The sequence below is a fragment of the Bidens hawaiensis genome, unplaced genomic scaffold (assembly GCF_021521415.1).
Source record: "Bidens hawaiensis isolate Kalapana, Puna unplaced genomic scaffold, B.hawaiensis_p1.1 tig00007783_1, whole genome shotgun sequence".
Lineage (NCBI taxonomy): Eukaryota > Viridiplantae > Streptophyta > Magnoliopsida > Asterales > Asteraceae > Bidens > Bidens hawaiensis.
Genome location: NW_027491540.1, coordinates 852,830 through 868,862, shown reverse-complemented (window position 1 = coordinate 868,862; position 16,033 = coordinate 852,830). Strand labels below are relative to the sequence as shown.

General features: G+C 39.8%; 2 pseudogenes across 1 annotated transcript; both read right to left on the bottom strand.

Moving 5' to 3' along the window:
* Positions 1–1,499: 1,499 nt before the first annotated feature.
* Positions 1,500–3,357, bottom strand: LOC143636103 (alpha,alpha-trehalose-phosphate synthase [UDP-forming] 6 pseudogene; annotated as a pseudogene). The gene is made up of 3 exons (XR_013154185.1): positions 2,884–3,357; positions 1,936–2,200; positions 1,500–1,784 (listed from the first exon to the last, which is right to left on the bottom strand). The product of XR_013154185.1 is annotated as an alpha,alpha-trehalose-phosphate synthase [UDP-forming] 6 pseudogene (transcript).
* A 9-nt stretch (positions 3,358–3,366) lies between these two features.
* LOC143636102 (alpha,alpha-trehalose-phosphate synthase [UDP-forming] 6 pseudogene) lies at positions 3,367–3,918 on the bottom strand (annotated as a pseudogene).
* Positions 3,919–16,033: the final 12,115 nt, after the last annotated feature.

Genomic DNA, 16,033 nt, shown 5'->3' with positions numbered 1-16,033 from the left:
GCTGGGAATTGAAACCAAGAAGGATCTTCTGGGCAATGCTTGCGGAAACGGAAATAACATCCCCGCATAGCGGGAACGTCGAGAACTACGTTGTTTGAAGCTCCAGGATGGAATTGGTGGTTTTAACATAATTGATCACTATGTTCAAAACTACCAAAACTTCATGGATAATCCACACAAGTGGGACTCAACGCTCCTGACTTGCGAGGAGGTTACAGACCTACCCGCATCATACCCAAAGATCAAGCAGGAAACTCGGGAATTTCTGCAAGTGACAAGGACTTCCGCGGGAAGAATCCCCATGGAAAACCTTAAAAAACCCTTTTCAAAACCCTTTACTTAAGTCCAAAAGTTCACCTCACTTTATTAAACACTCATGAGAAGAACATTGGACTGGGGGGACTTGAAGAGGTAGGTCCCAGCAGAGCTCAGTTGGACCCGCAAGACTCACCTTGGAGGGACGTCTGCGCAGAAACCAACTGGATCCGCAGGACCAACCATGCTCAGAGACGTGACGTCCTTACGCGCAGTACGCAAGCTGTTCCCGCAGGAAATGCCTCCCAATGGTGAATGACTCCACCTGTTCCCGCAGCCTCGGATACAAGCCATCAGGGAAGGCCACCCGCGCAGCAAGGCTACACGCACAAGGCACTTAGCTCTCAATCACTCAGTGTCACCTGAAGGAATGAGCAAACCCGGTAACAATCCCGCACAAGGGCGGGAGGGGGAATACTCCCGCCCAAATAAGCCAGTCCGTACGATACGGGAAAATCTTCTGTACTGTACCTGACGAGGTATGGGCAAAAGATCTGACTAAAGATACGACAGCTTATTGACAACAGTATGGCGAGCAGCATGCTCCTGTACTGTATGTCACTATTAGCTGCTGCCTACTCACCAACTACTGCCATACCACGTGCATAGCCGGCAGTTGGTGGAAAAGGAATGGTACACAGCAGGCCTGGTCACTATCAGCCGCTGCCTACCCACCAACTACCAGCAGGGCACGTGCGTAGGCCACTGTTGGTTGAACAGGAATACTATTCAGCCGGCCACACCTCCTTGGAAACCTACCTTCGGCTATAAATACCACAAATGGTATGACCATTTCATCTTATCATATCTTATCATATTATCATCATATTATACCTGATATCTGCTCTAGCAATCTCTTAATATACTTTTATATTTAAAGAGCAATCTAGTCTGATTCTCACGCCGGAGGGTGGTCACAAGGAGGAACCCCCCCTTCTCAGTGACAAGCTCACGGTGTCTGTTTTGCAGGTTATCAGAAGAACCATCTTCTCTGGGTCTAACCCCTCGTGGGAAACATCTATCTAACCCCCAGGTTACCCGTAATCTGCCCGGGGTCCGGTTAGTGTTTCTTCATCCTTGATGAACGCTCCACGATGAAACAAACATATATGTACCGATTAACAAAACATGAAGTTTTCACACTTGTATGAAATTACAATCAAGCAAGCATGCTGTGTCGTGTATTAACAAGGTTTATGAGATTTTTCAGACACTAAAGCCAGTCCCTGCATCATTCTACCAATCTCAACTGTATCATCAAGATAATACCTGGCCTTACTAGGTTTATTCCCCACCGTACACGCAAACACTTCCGCGTTTGGAGCGATGCATTTGTCACAACTACTAATTACCTCAAACATATCTTCATCCGACCGATCATCTCCTATACACAACACGAAATCTGGATTCATTCTTCTCTCTTGCATCGTTGCCGGCAGTCGTTTCACCACCAATCCCTTGCTTACACCCTGAAACAATATTCAATTTGATTCATATTTATGTTTTGTTAACAAGATGAAATTGCATAACTATTGGAACCTATAGTATAGTATGACATGCTACTAAAACCTTAAATACTATAGGATAGGTTCCAATAATAACTGTTGATAATGATGATACCTGTGGTTTAATCTCCACACAACTCTGTCCTCTTTTCACTGTCACTGGTTCATTTGCAAGCACGCTTTCAAGGTGATCAAGAAGCTCTTTAGCTTGACAAGACCCAAAATCAGGGTCTGCGTCTTCATAAGACCACACCATTGATGTATCTTTCTTATCAATCATTGATCCATCCATTGTCTCTGTGTAAACCAGTTGAGCGTTCTGCTTCCACCCCAAATCTTCCACTTGCACACTCGTTTCCCATTCGTCATCTCTTTTCAACCTGAAAAAACCACCAAAATTACGACTATTTGATGAATAGGTTCATGCTTTGTTTGAAAAGTGTAAAAAGGAAATTAACAGATTGTTGATGTGTCTTAAATTTTAAGGCATGGCGTTATATGATGATTTCCTTTTTACACTTTTTTACAGGGGTTTGCAAAACCAAATAAACCAACCCATAATCAAATTAAACTATACCGATTTAACTTATATCTTAACTTGATAAAAAGCGGTGGACCGGTTTAGTGTTTTATTAAAAACCGAAAGCAATGGGTCAGCTTTGGTTATCGACATATCCATAACCAACAAAAACAACCCGGACCAAGTTTTAGTAAATTCGGACTGACCCAATATGTATAAGTGTATAACCGAATGATACAAATGTCAAATGTCAAATGGTAAACTCAAATTATTCAAGCCCAAATGTATAATAAGGATTTATTTAGTGGTTAAAAATGTAAAGCCCAAACTTTTAGACCCAATTACATTATTTTGGGCCATTTTAGTTAAGATAAAACATTCCAAGACCAAATCTAGTTCGGTAGAAGACCCATAACTGAAGCGAACCAACATGTAAAACTGATTAACCATAACCGACTAACTGAAGCCGATTGGTTATCATTCTCTGGTTAGCCGAAAGCTCGGTTATGGTTACAAGATGCATAAAGTAGTTAGGTTAGGTACCTTAGAAAACACCCGTGCTCTGCTGCAAGCCCGAGTTTTTCACAAGAAGCAAACCATTCGTGTTAACATACTTCGACTCCTCGCACTCACAACAAAAACCATATTATTCTCGTATCTGCACAAAGTATCGAGCATCTCAATGGTTTTAGAACTCGGGCTCTTATCAATGGAAGATTGAGGCATTAAAGTACCATCATAATCCAAAAGAATCATTCTTGCTGTAGCCTGTTTATAAGCCGAAAGTATATGTTCCATCAATAGCTTCCTAAAGTTCGGATCTAATGCAACAACTCTGAAACTTAACCCGAACCCGATCCCCCAACACCTTTTTCTCACATGATCGCTACAAGTTCTCTTCAAATCTTGCATAAAGCTACGGCCCCAATACCCAACATCATGTGTACTCACATACCTATAATGCTTCTCGTGTCTCATTTGCTTCTCGGGCTCGCTTATCCCCAACGCACAATCCATTGCATATCATCAACACCTTGTTTTCCCCTCATCTTTAAACTCCTTGATGAGTTTTAACACCTTCAATTCGGTTTCGGGCAAGCTTAACCCCGGTTGTAATCGCCTCACATGAATCCCAACCGGGAGAATCTTGATACTAACCATCCGCCCGTAGAAATATTTTGTTAACAGACACATAAGCTTGCCATAGCAAACGGTTAAACCGGGCGACAAGGGGAGCATCCAAAGAAACAACGGCCACAACTGCTGCTTGCAAAAGCCGTGGTAAAACCTGGCGGGAAGAAAGTGGGCACGCATTTGAATGTTTCGAGAAGGTTGTGTGACACTTGATCTTGTTCGTTTGGATGGATGTCTTCTTTCGAAGATGACGTCGTTTAATGTTAAGGCGTGCTTCAATTGTTAAAGGAGTGAGTTTTGGTCTAAGCTGAAATCCCAGCCGTAGGATGTGCGGTGGGTTTTGATGGGTAGCTGGTTTGCTACGATGATCAAACGGTCGTGGTGTGACATGTGGGTGGGTGACGGAAGGTCTAACAAGTTGGAATATGATGATTTGGATACCATTTTGAAGTTTGATGAGTACTAATTAAACAAGGGTCCAGCTAGGGACACCCACTTCTGCTAAAACACACCCCCTAATACGTCCCGTATAGGATTATACGGGGGGTTATAAAGGGGCCCAGACGCCCCGTATAGCTCTATACGGGATGTCTGGGGGGTGTCTCTAACAAAAATGAGGTGTCTCTAGAAAACCCCTTAAATAAACACATACATAGGACTTAAGTCATATGTTAAACAAGTATCCTCATTAATTACACCAAACAAATAATACAACAAAGTTAAACAAATTTACCGGTGGGAGATGCAACTGTTCTTCTTTATGGGGCTTCTTATATACGTACAAGTTACATTTATTAGAGGTGGGCCGGGTTTATTTTTTATTTTTATTTTTAAGAAAGGGAGTCGGATCGAGTCTTATCGTGTGCGTAGGAGGTAGTTTTACCGGTTGTTGGGGTCTTTTGATTCACAGGAGATTTTCGTGTAGAATCTAAAGCGTTAAACAGCTGGGGATGGTGAAAATTCTGTTACAAGTAGACTTAAAAAAATGTTGTTAATAAAGAAATGATTAGTGGTTTTGATAAAATCAATATTGTAGGGGTTTGATTTGTAAGGTTAATTTAGGAAATTAGTTGTACATCGTGTATCATATATGCATGTACAATGATGTGACCTTGACAGCTTTGGGTGGGGAGAAGTGTGTAGGTGGATTAAATTATGCTATGGGTTTGGATAAATGCTAATTAAATATGAGTTTGGATATGGTTTTTGATTTCATTTCCTTTTTCACAAATAAAAAAACCCAAACTTTTTCCTTGTGAAGTTTAAAAAATTCTAAAATGTACAGTGATCATGTGACCTGTCACCTTGAGTTTGGATACTATGATTGACACGTTTCATTTTTTCCTTTTCAATGTGGAAAGTTTGGGTTTTTTTTTAATGAAACTCTAAGTTTAATCCTCATTTATAATATATTGGGGATATAGGTGACTTAATAAAGGAAGACTGAGATCTTTGTGATCTTCAGTTCGATCATGAGGGCTTCCTGGTTTTATTATCAGTGGACTTTCGAGTGGGTGGGTTTTCTCCGGAGCTGGAGATAACTTGGAGGCGCTTAAGGGTTTCGTACAGCTAGATAGGGAGGGTCACCCCGTACGAAGTATCTAGGTATTCTATGTTTGTTGGCCGTTAAAAAAAATAGTTATGAGTTTTGATTTTATTTATTTTTAGCAATTATAATCGAATTGAGTAGGGACAAAGTCTTTGATATGTAATTGGAAGAGAACTGGTTCATAGATATAGTTAGGAAAAGAGTTAACACGTAGCAGTAGGAGGCAGGCTTTATTTCATAGTTAGTTTTCAACATCTTCGGATTTTACGACGTTCCAACCTCGTATATATCAATCAGAATGATTTAATATTAAACTTTTGTCTTCTACCTCTTCAATGAAATCTTGTTCCAACCGAACTACTTTCGTCATAAATATATGGATATATTTATATGCAAGTTATCTAATGCATAAATAATAAGAAAATAATAAAGGTTGTAAAAGATAATTCTTTTGAAAACCATTTTAGTCACCTCATTCATTAAATGAACAATATAAATTGATTCGTTGATAGAGAGACAGTCAAAGAGTTTCAAAGTAATTACTCAAGAAGGATACATAGATAGGTGGTTTGCATTGAGTTAAATATAGAAGGAAATTAGCAGGGCTAGATCAGAAAATTGGTGTTTCTTTTCTTTTTCATAATGTTTTGTAAGTTGGTGTTTTCGTAAGATGGTGACTGTTTGCTACTTTGCTTGATGAGCATCTTGCGTAATAAAATTGGTTGTTAAAAAAAAGAGTAATATTATTTATTAATGTGGTTATCTACCTTATAAATCTTAAAAATGTTGGCGTGAGAAAGAGAGAGCGATAGATTTTATGATCCTCAATTCTAAAGTCACTATGCATATAAAATATCTGACTTGAATGTCTTTGGTTTTCTGTCTGTTGTTGTTAATGCTTTAATTTAAATTTATAAAATCACAAAATATACCGGTCATTGAATTATTAATATTTTTTAATTTTAACTTTAAATATCTTTATTATATGTATCTTCATTATTTTGGTACTAGTGTTTTTTATATAGCTTCTTTTGTAAATTTGACATTTTTAGCCATGTCTCATGCATGCATTACTTGTTGATTAAAATTTATTTAACTTTACTATAATGATGTGCTAAAAGCCTAAAACAAGAGTCATGTTGGCTGCGTCCGGTTACGTAGTCAAGGGGCGCCATGAACTCATGAAGCATAAGACCTTCCCCAATGCGTGTATTTATAATATGCATTTGTGACATAGAATGTGATGTGGATGACAGAGATTAGAGAGAGAGAGAGGAGAGTGAGTAATCCATCCTTCTCTACGTACATAAATTTGAAGTTTTGTGAGGTAAAAGGAAAGAGAAAGAAAGGAGAGAGAATGAGTGGGGAGAGATAGTGGAGTTGAGGTAATGATGTGGCTGCATTTACATCCTTAACATTGGGGATAGTCTAACTAATATGCAACAATGCATTTAAATCTTAAGAAATGGTGTGCAAAGTTACTACTACAAAGTTAACTAGTTTTGTTGCACAAGACGACGGGGTGTATCAGGCATATATGGCAGTGCGTCTAAGATTTAGAGCAACGCACAAACATTGCAAGACAGTTTGAAAGTCAGTAAAAGTTATCTTATCATCTACACAATTTATATACAAATGTGTTGCAATAATTTAGGAGATAATATCTCCTCGAATAACTATGCATAACAACAAAGTCGACCACGTTTTCTTTTATTTGAATTTCAAATTATCTTGAGTGGCTCCTTTTACCCCCCGTCAAGCGAAAACGGTAGCGGACCAACGCGAAGCATCGTGCGGAAGCGTTCAAAAAGAGGTCTTGGAAGACTCTTGGTAAAGATGTTGGCTACCTGGTAGGAACAAATTTTGTAGGAACAAACTGGTAGTCGATGTCTGTGTTTGGCTCGTTTATGCGAGACCGGGTTTTGACTTAAGAATTAAAGCGCTTTTGTTGTCACATTGTAGAGCTGGGCGATCTGGTGGTAGAGCATGTAGTTCACGTAGGAGTTGGGTTAACGAAATAATTTCAGCTGCCGTATTTGCCATGGCTCTATATTCGAACTCACAACTTGATCGTGACACGGTTGGTTGCTTTATTGCACTCCATGAGACCAAGTTTCCGCGTAAGTAAACAGCGTAACCATATGTTGAGCGCCGAGTTTCAATACATCGAGCCCGGTCTGCATCTGAGTAACCAACTAAGGTTGTTTTTGTGGGTTTATCAAATGTTAAACAAAAGGAAAGGGAGCCCTTGACATATCTTAAAATCCGTTTTACAAGATGAAAATGTGAAGTGCTCGGGTTTTGAAGAAATTGGCTCGCTTGATTTACGGCGTATGAAATATCTGGTCGGGTGATGGTTAGGTGCTAAAGAGCGCCAACCAATGAGCGATATAGTGTAGGGTCATGAAATGGTGTACCGATATAGAGGAATGTATCGGTGGTGTTAAGAGGAGTGGTTGCTGGTTTTGAGTCAAGAAGACCTGCTCGAGAAAGAATGTCATATGCATATTTTGCTTGACTCAAGAAAAGACCAGATGGAGTGTTGGTTACCTCGAGACCAAGAAAGTAACTTAAAGAACCAAGATCCTTTATTTTGAACTCATTATGTAGACGATTTGTGAAGTTGTTTATAACATTTGAGTCATTACCGGTAATAATGATATCGTCTACATAAACGAGTAAATATAGGAGAACCGTGTTGGTTTTGAAAATGAAAAGTGATGGATCGGCTCGACTACATTTGAAACCGAGGGTGACAAGGAAGGAACTTAGGTGCTGGAACCAAGCACGCGGTGCTTGTTTTAGGCCATATAATGCTCGTTTAAGCTTGCACACATGAGTCGGGAACCGCAGGTTTACAAATCCGGGTGATTGTTCCATGTAAACAGTTTCGGTAAGGTGACCGTTTAAGAACGCGTTGTTGACGTCAAGTTGACGAAGTTGCCAATTATATATTGTAGCAAGACTAAGCACAACACGCATGGTGGAAGCTTTGACCACTGGACTGAACGTATGAGAAAAATCAAGACCAGGAACTTGGGTGAACCCTTGAGCGACCAAACGAGCTTTGTAGCGATCAAGAGTACCATCTGCCTTATATTTAATTCGGTATATCCATTTGGAACCCACGATATTTGAGTGAGTAGGCCGTTTCACAAGATCCCATGTGTGATTGTTCCGAAGAGCCGTTAATTCTTCGTTCATGGAAGCGACCCATTTGGGATTTTTGGAAGCAGTTTTAATACCTTTGGGAACATGTGTGACAAAGAGGGAATGCTGTAGCTGTTTTGATGTGAATTCGATGAGATTTGCAAAATGGTTTGATTTGAAAATACCAGATTGTGAACGTGTGGTCATGGAGTGAGAGGGAGGTACCGGTTAGGCTGGTGGCGGTTGAGAGAGAGATGATGGTGGTGGTTGAGAGGTGGGTGGGGTAGGGATGTCTGGATGATTTGTGGTTTGATTTTCGGTGGGAATAGGAATTTGATGAGGTTGAGGTTGAGTGTTATTTGGAGTTTGGATGAGATGGTTGGTAGGTTGAGTTTGGGCAGAATGATTGTTTGAACAAATTATAGATGAGCTCATGAGCATGTGGGACAAGTGGTTGAATGGCTTGAGGTTTGTGGACTAGTTTGTAGAGTCGGCCCATTAGTTGATGGATGTGAGTTTGTAGGCTGGTGGGGAGATTGTTGTTCGGCTGTGGGAGCAGGAATTGAGTTTTCAAAATTTGAAAATAATAATTTGGTTTCATCAATCGGTGAAGTATTTCTAGAAAAAGGAAACGTGTCCTCATCAAACTTAGCATGGAGAGTTATGTATACTCGTGACGAGGTAGGGTGTAAACATCGATAGCCCTTGTATTTGGGACTATAACTAGTAAATATTCATGGGGCACTTCGTGGTTCTAGTATATGTTTGGTATAGTCTCTAAGACATGGAAAAACTCGACAACCGAACACTTTAAAACTGGAATAGGATGGGGGTTGATGAAAAAGTATTTCAAATGGTGATTTGTTATTGAGAAGCGGTGTCGGTAAACGGTTTATAATATAGGTGGCGGAGCTGAAGGCATCAAGCCATAAGTGGGCGGGAGCATGTGCGTTGAACATCATTGCTAATCCCGTTTCAGTTATGTGACGGTGTTTACGTTCGGCTCGTCCATTTTTTTGAGGTGTGTATGGACATGATAACCTGTGTTGAATGCCATATTGTAGAAAAAGATGTTGGACACGATTGTTGGTGAATTCTGTTCAACCATCACTTTGAAAAATTTTTACTTTGCAAGAGAATTGATTTTGAACAAAGTTTAAGAATGTGGTGAGTATGTTGAAAAAAAATCAGATTTTGCTTTTAATGGATAAAACCAAGTAAAGCGTGAGAAATCGGCCACAAAGATAACATAATATAAGTAACCATCGGACGATAATATGGGTGCGGGACCCCAAAGATCACAATGAATCAAATCTAAAACATGTAGCGATTGTTTAGCATTTTCAGGAAACGGTAAACGATGCACTTTAGATCATTGACAAGATGAACATAATCCGGGTTTAGATAATAAAGAAGTAACAAAGACATATCCAAGCTTATTTAAAAAAGAAATAATATCAAACGAGACATGCCCTAATCGACTATGCCATTTATCAAACGATGCTTGGAGATGAGAAGCGGTAAGAGCCGCTACAAGAGACTTGTGACCTTGAGAGAGCACGTAGAAACCATTTTCGCAAGTGCCTCTAGCGAGAACCGTTTTCTGTTTTTCGATCCTGAATATGAAAGAAACTATTAGAAAACAGGACATCAACAGGTGAATCACTAATAATCTACTTACAGAAAGCAGATTTTTTGTAAGATTAGGAACAACAAGAATGTTTTGTAAAGGTAAATCATTAGTGATTTTAGTTGTTCTGATTTGTGTGACGGTTAACGTTGACCATTACCAAAGGTGACATAAGAGTTACCCGGGTCGGAAACAAGTTCCTCAAGGCTGTTTGGGGTGCGAAGCATGTGGGCTATAGCTCCAGAATCTGCAGTCCAATCAAGGGTATTTTGGGCAATGTTGCACTGTGCTTGAAAAGCCTGTGCAAGATTTGCATCTAGAGGAACAGCCCTTTGTGCATAGGTTGCAAGTTTTGGGCAGGTACTTGCATAGTGGCCTTCGTTTCTGCAAAGTTGGCAATGAGGTGGACGTTTGGGGGCGTTCGAACGACCACGGCCACCGGAGGAGGAACCCCGAAAACGACCACGGTTTGCAGAATCACGGTTCGATTTGAAGTTGTTTGTGAATTTTTGAGAGTGGGCCGAGAAGGCTGCCTGAGGCATTTGGTTATTGTTTAGAGTTTGGAGAAAAATCTCGTGGCTCTAGGCATGGGCGAGTAGATCACGAAAAGGTGGGGGTGGGTGCACGGTTAGTTGAGCAATGGAGAACATTTCGAAGGACGGACCGAGTCCACATAGGAACCAATGTTGTTTGTCAGCATCGGCAACCGGGTGACGTATGGCGGCAAGTTGGTCAAACAATAATCGGAACTTCCGGCAGTACTCAAACTGTTTTGTTTCCCTTTTGCAATTGACGAAGGGAATCTCGAAGAGTATGCATTCGTTCTAGGGAATGATGACTATAGGCATTTTCTAAAGTTTGCCAAACTTGACGGGCTATAGTGTGACCTATGGTTTCAGCGATAGCTTCCTCCGTGAGGGAGGATTGCAAGAGTTGCAAGACCCGTTGGTCAGCCTCTTGCCATGTTGCGAAGGCAGGGTTGGGAGTCTGTTTTTCATTAGAGATGACGGTGGATGGTGGAGTGATGGAGGTACCATCAATATGATTTAGCAGGTTAAGGTAGGAGAGAAGAGGGTGGATCTGGTTTTTCCATAATAGGTAGTTTGCAGATGAAAGCTTAATGGTGATGAGATGAAAAAGGGTATGAAGAGGAGTAGTTGAAGAATCAGAGATGGAGGGGCCAGCCATATTGTTGCTAAAGAGAAAAGAGAAAAAAGGAAAGTGAAGGCGAGGGTTGGACCTAGTGGTATGATACCATGAAATGCAGTAAAAGTTATCTTTTTATTTACACAATTTATATACAAATGTGTTGCAATAATTTAGGAGATAATATCTCCTCGAATAACTGTGCATAACAACAAAGTTGGCCACGTTTTCTTTTATTTGAATTTCAAATTATCTTGAGTGGCTCCTTTTACGATTGCAATATTGTCATTGGTTTTGACGCCATAGTTTTGTAACAATGCAAGTGTTGTAGAACTTGCTAGATGCTAGTCGAGCAGTAGGATAAAGACTAGCGATTAATCGAATTTGAATTTATATGTAATTTTTCAAATAGACATATATGTACCAAACTTTATACATAATTTTTTTTATATTTTGACCAGATAGCAATTAATCAACGACTAGTCGGTGGACTACCGCTAATTTTAATGATAGAATATCATCAGACAGTTGATGATCGTGGATTCCAAATAACCTACAAGTTTAAATAATAGCATGACCATCATAGATAAGACTTTGGAAATTGGCAAACTTTGACACGAACAAGAGACCAGTGGATACTGTTTAATTTGCATGCTTTCATCCCAATTGAAGACTTATTGTGAATAACTTATTTATTTTGCAGGTCAAAGTGTTAAACATGTGTGTATAGTTTATAAATCTAAAATAAAATTAAAGACTTCCTGAAGAGGTAGGTCCCAGCAGAGCCCAGTTGGACCCGCAAGACTCACCTTGAAGAGGGACGTCTGCGCAAAGACCAACTGGTTCCGCAGGACCCACCATGCTCAGAGAGATGAAGACCTTACGCGCATACGCCAGCTGTTCCCGCAGGAAAAGCCTCCCAATGGTGAAGTACCCCGCCTGTTCCCGCAGCTGCGGATACAAGCCATCAGCGGAGGCTACCCGCACTAATAGTAAGGCTACACGCACAAGGCACTAACTCTCAATAATTCAGTAATGTCACCTGAAGAAGGAATGAGCAAGGCGGGAATACTCCTGCCCAAATGAGCCAGTCCGTACGCTTCTGGAGGATCTTTTGTACTATACCTGCCAAGGTATAGACAAGATCTGACCAAAGCAGCCCATGAACCAATCACAGGGTGACAGCTCACTGACAACAGTACGACGAGTAGCACGCTCTAGTACTTAATGTCACTATCAGCCGCTGCCTACTCACCAACCCTTGTCGTGGTACGTACATAGCCTGCAGTTGGTGGAAAAGGAATAGTACACAGCCGGCCATGTCACTATCAGCCGCTGCCTACCCACCAACCACCAGCATGGCACGTGCGTAGCCCACAGTTGGTAGAAAAGGAATATTTTACAGCTGGCTGTACCTGCTTGGAAACTTACCTTCGGCTATAAATACTCCAACACCTTGGAACGGTATGGATATCACATCTTATCATATCTGATCTTATACCATCACATATCTTATCTGCTCTAGCTATTTCTCTTAATATACATTTATATTCAGAGCAATCTAGTCTGATTCTCACGCCGGAGGGTGGTCACAAGGAGGTACCCCCCCCTTCTCAGTGACGAGCTCACGGTGTCTGTTTTGCAGGTCATCAGAAGAATAACCATCTTTGCCGGACCTAACCCTCGTGGGAAACATCTACTTGACCCTAAGATTATCCGTAATCTGCCGGGGTCACTTAGTGTTTCTTCACTTCCAATAAGCTGAATAATAGTTTTACCCTTTTATTATATTAGGTTATTTGATTAAAGAAGTAGGATTAAATTAAACAGATAACTCGTATATATTCTGCTAGGGGTTATTTAGTAATTTTATGCTAAATTAATAAGAGGTGTAATCGAAAGAGTTTGACTCTAAAGTCTAAATCATTCAACGTGCTTCTGAAACTTAATCATTAACAGGCTTCATGAGTCACTAATAGGTGTAACTAAATATACTTTACCTCTGACGATTCAAAGACAACTTATTGGAATCATTAAAAGACTATCAACCAACTGATTGTTATTTATTTATTAGTGATTTTCTAGCCAATCAATTTCGTATGTTATTATCTGATAAATAAAGTTCATTTATTTTATTTGACTTTTAAAGTTTAATCAGAGAACAAATTTAAATACGATAAAGACATAATAAGCTGACTTTTGTCTTCACTTAAAAGCAACTCTTGTCAATATTTAAGGTTGCAAGTTGTAACGATTATGTTCTACTTTCGTTTTCGAAGATTGAAGTCGACTGCCACTACTTGTTAGAATCATGAGAAATAGCATGGGCCACATGCCACAGTAAGAGATTGTAAGTTTCTAAGCGTTCAAGTTTATATATAGCGTCTTTAAAAATAGTTAAAACTTTTAGGTAGAAGAAGAAAAAAGTTTTGGAGTAAAAAGGTTTTTTGTTAGGTTTATACAATTACATTTTTAAATATGCTTACTATGAAGAATAATGTATAACAGACGCACATGTTATGCTATATATATATATATATATATATATATAGTTTTCTTGTTTTTTATTTTTGTAATTTTTCATTCTGATAAAATAAGATTTTTCTTCCTTGCTTCTTTTCTTTCTTTCCGTGTCATCGTTATTCAACGATCACATAGTATAAGAGAAAGGTCCTTAATCATGCTCTTTGTTTCAATCGGTTTCTCTCGATTCGCCGGTGTTATCTCTTCGACTACTGTTTTGTTTTTGATCTTTTGATCATTTTCTTTGATCGTTCTTGTGTTTGTTAGGGAATTGATTTTTCCTTGATCAATTTCGTTCGTTTAATTCAATCTCTTTTGAAATCGGATGATTTTTCCTTTGTTTTTCGACATACTCTATTTTCATTCCGTTGACGATCTGTTTCGACGTTAGATTTCGTTCACCGAAGTTTCGTATTTCTTCTCTAGATTTTCTGTATTTTCAACGTATATGTTATACGATGCATAACTTAAAAGCCATAAAACTAACCACATTATACGGCGCATAAGTGGTTTTTCGATTCTACTTCTCGTGCGTTTGTTTCGTTTTGCGGTGTTCAATGGCATACTTGAGCAGTTATGTTCTTCCGAATTTGTCCATTGATTCTTCAAACTCTCTTTACCTTCACCCTTCGGATCATCCTGGTATGATCCTTGTCTCGAAATTTTTTGATGGTACTGGCTTCGGTGCATGGAAGAGAGCAATGACGATTGCTTTGTCTGCTAAAAACAAGCTCGGTTTCATTAAAAATACTTTCACTATGTCGGTTAACGAGCTACAAGTTGCAATTGGCAATGTGGATATGATATGGTGATATCATGGATTCTCAACACCCTCACTCGTGATATTAGTGATAGTGTCTTGTATGCTGAAACTGCTTAGATTCTTTGGATGAGTTGAACACTCGATATGGTCAGGAAAATGGTGCTAAGTTTTATCAGTTACAAAATAACCTTTGCCAAATCACTTAGGGTAGCAGTGATATTGCTACATACTTTACCAAGATGAAATCAAATTGGGATGAGCTAAATGCTATTAATACTATTCCCTCATATGTACATGTGGAGCTGCATAATTGTTTGCCAAGAGAGAAGACGATCAGAGGCTGATTCAATTTCTTGCTGGTCTTAATCCTAGCTATGACACGATCAGAAGCAACATTTTGATGATGCAACCACTTCCTTCTATCAACCGTGCTCATGGTATACTCATACAAGATGAGAAGCAGAAGGAGATTCATACCACCACTAATTTCATTGCTTCTTCTACATCTATGAATGCGCGCTGTGAAGGTCCCACTAGTGGGGGAACATGGGAGAATAGAAGAACCTTGGTGTGCACACATTGCAAAAAGAATGGGCATTCAATCAACAAGTGTAAGGCCCCGAACCCGGTAGCCCTACTTTAACGTCGGATTTACTCATAAACACAGTTCGTACAAATCAGAGTTCATTAAAACTTTCGCGGAATATAAAAACTTTCATAAAACATTTCATAACAAAACACGTCTTGTCTTAAAACATCATTTTGTCTTTCAAAATAATCGAAACATTTAACTTAAACGTCTTGAGTCTTCCGATGCCAGCCTCTTATTCAGTGCCACGTGTCTCCTCAAGCGAGCTGCCTCATCCTACTCACCTACGTGCATACTAAAAGTCAGCTACGCTGAGTGAGTTCTAGTTAATCGTACGCCATACAATACAACACATACATACATATCCGAAGATACATATCCATACTTAACTAGTTACCCTTCAGTTCTACATACATACTTGCTACCATACATACATACATATCTACAATCACTAACCTCAGTCTACCGAGAGTACATTCATAGTCCGCCGTCTATACCTGTACTCAAGGTCGTGAACACGTAAAAGGTCCGCAGTCCTTACCTATGTTCACCATTCATGGTACGTACAAGGTCCGCGATCCTTCCCTATACCATCATACATCCACAACACGTACAAGGTCCACGATCCTTCCCTATGTTGCAACCTAATTCATAGCACGTACGAGGTCCGCAGTCCTCCCCCATGCTAAAGCACGTATAAGGTCCACAGTCCTTTCCTGTGCTGACGCCTACCTATATTACGTATAAGGTCCGCCGTCCTTATCTACGTTGGCGTCTATCTCCTATAACACGAATAAGGCCCACCGTCCCTATCTACGTTTACATCTATCATCTACATCACGTATAAGGCTCGCAGCCCTTAACTACGCCATCACCTGCCAAGTCTATATCCAGCAGAAGTTAGAGGGATTTGCCATCCTAACTTACTATGTCGAACGTAGAACTCACATACCATTCGTGTACCAGTATACACATACTTCACATATACAATAATTACATTATAGCATAAGAACACTCTAGGTGTTCTTTACATCCTTCATTTAACAACCATACCCCTTGTCGTTACGTGCAATATCCGAAGATCGTTCACGCCCCGACAAGTATTCATTTGTAATATTCATACATCTTCGATATATAATATTCGTACCTTTATTTTTAACCTGACAGTACGCGCAATATCCGAAGATCGTTCGCGTACCGACAAGCAAT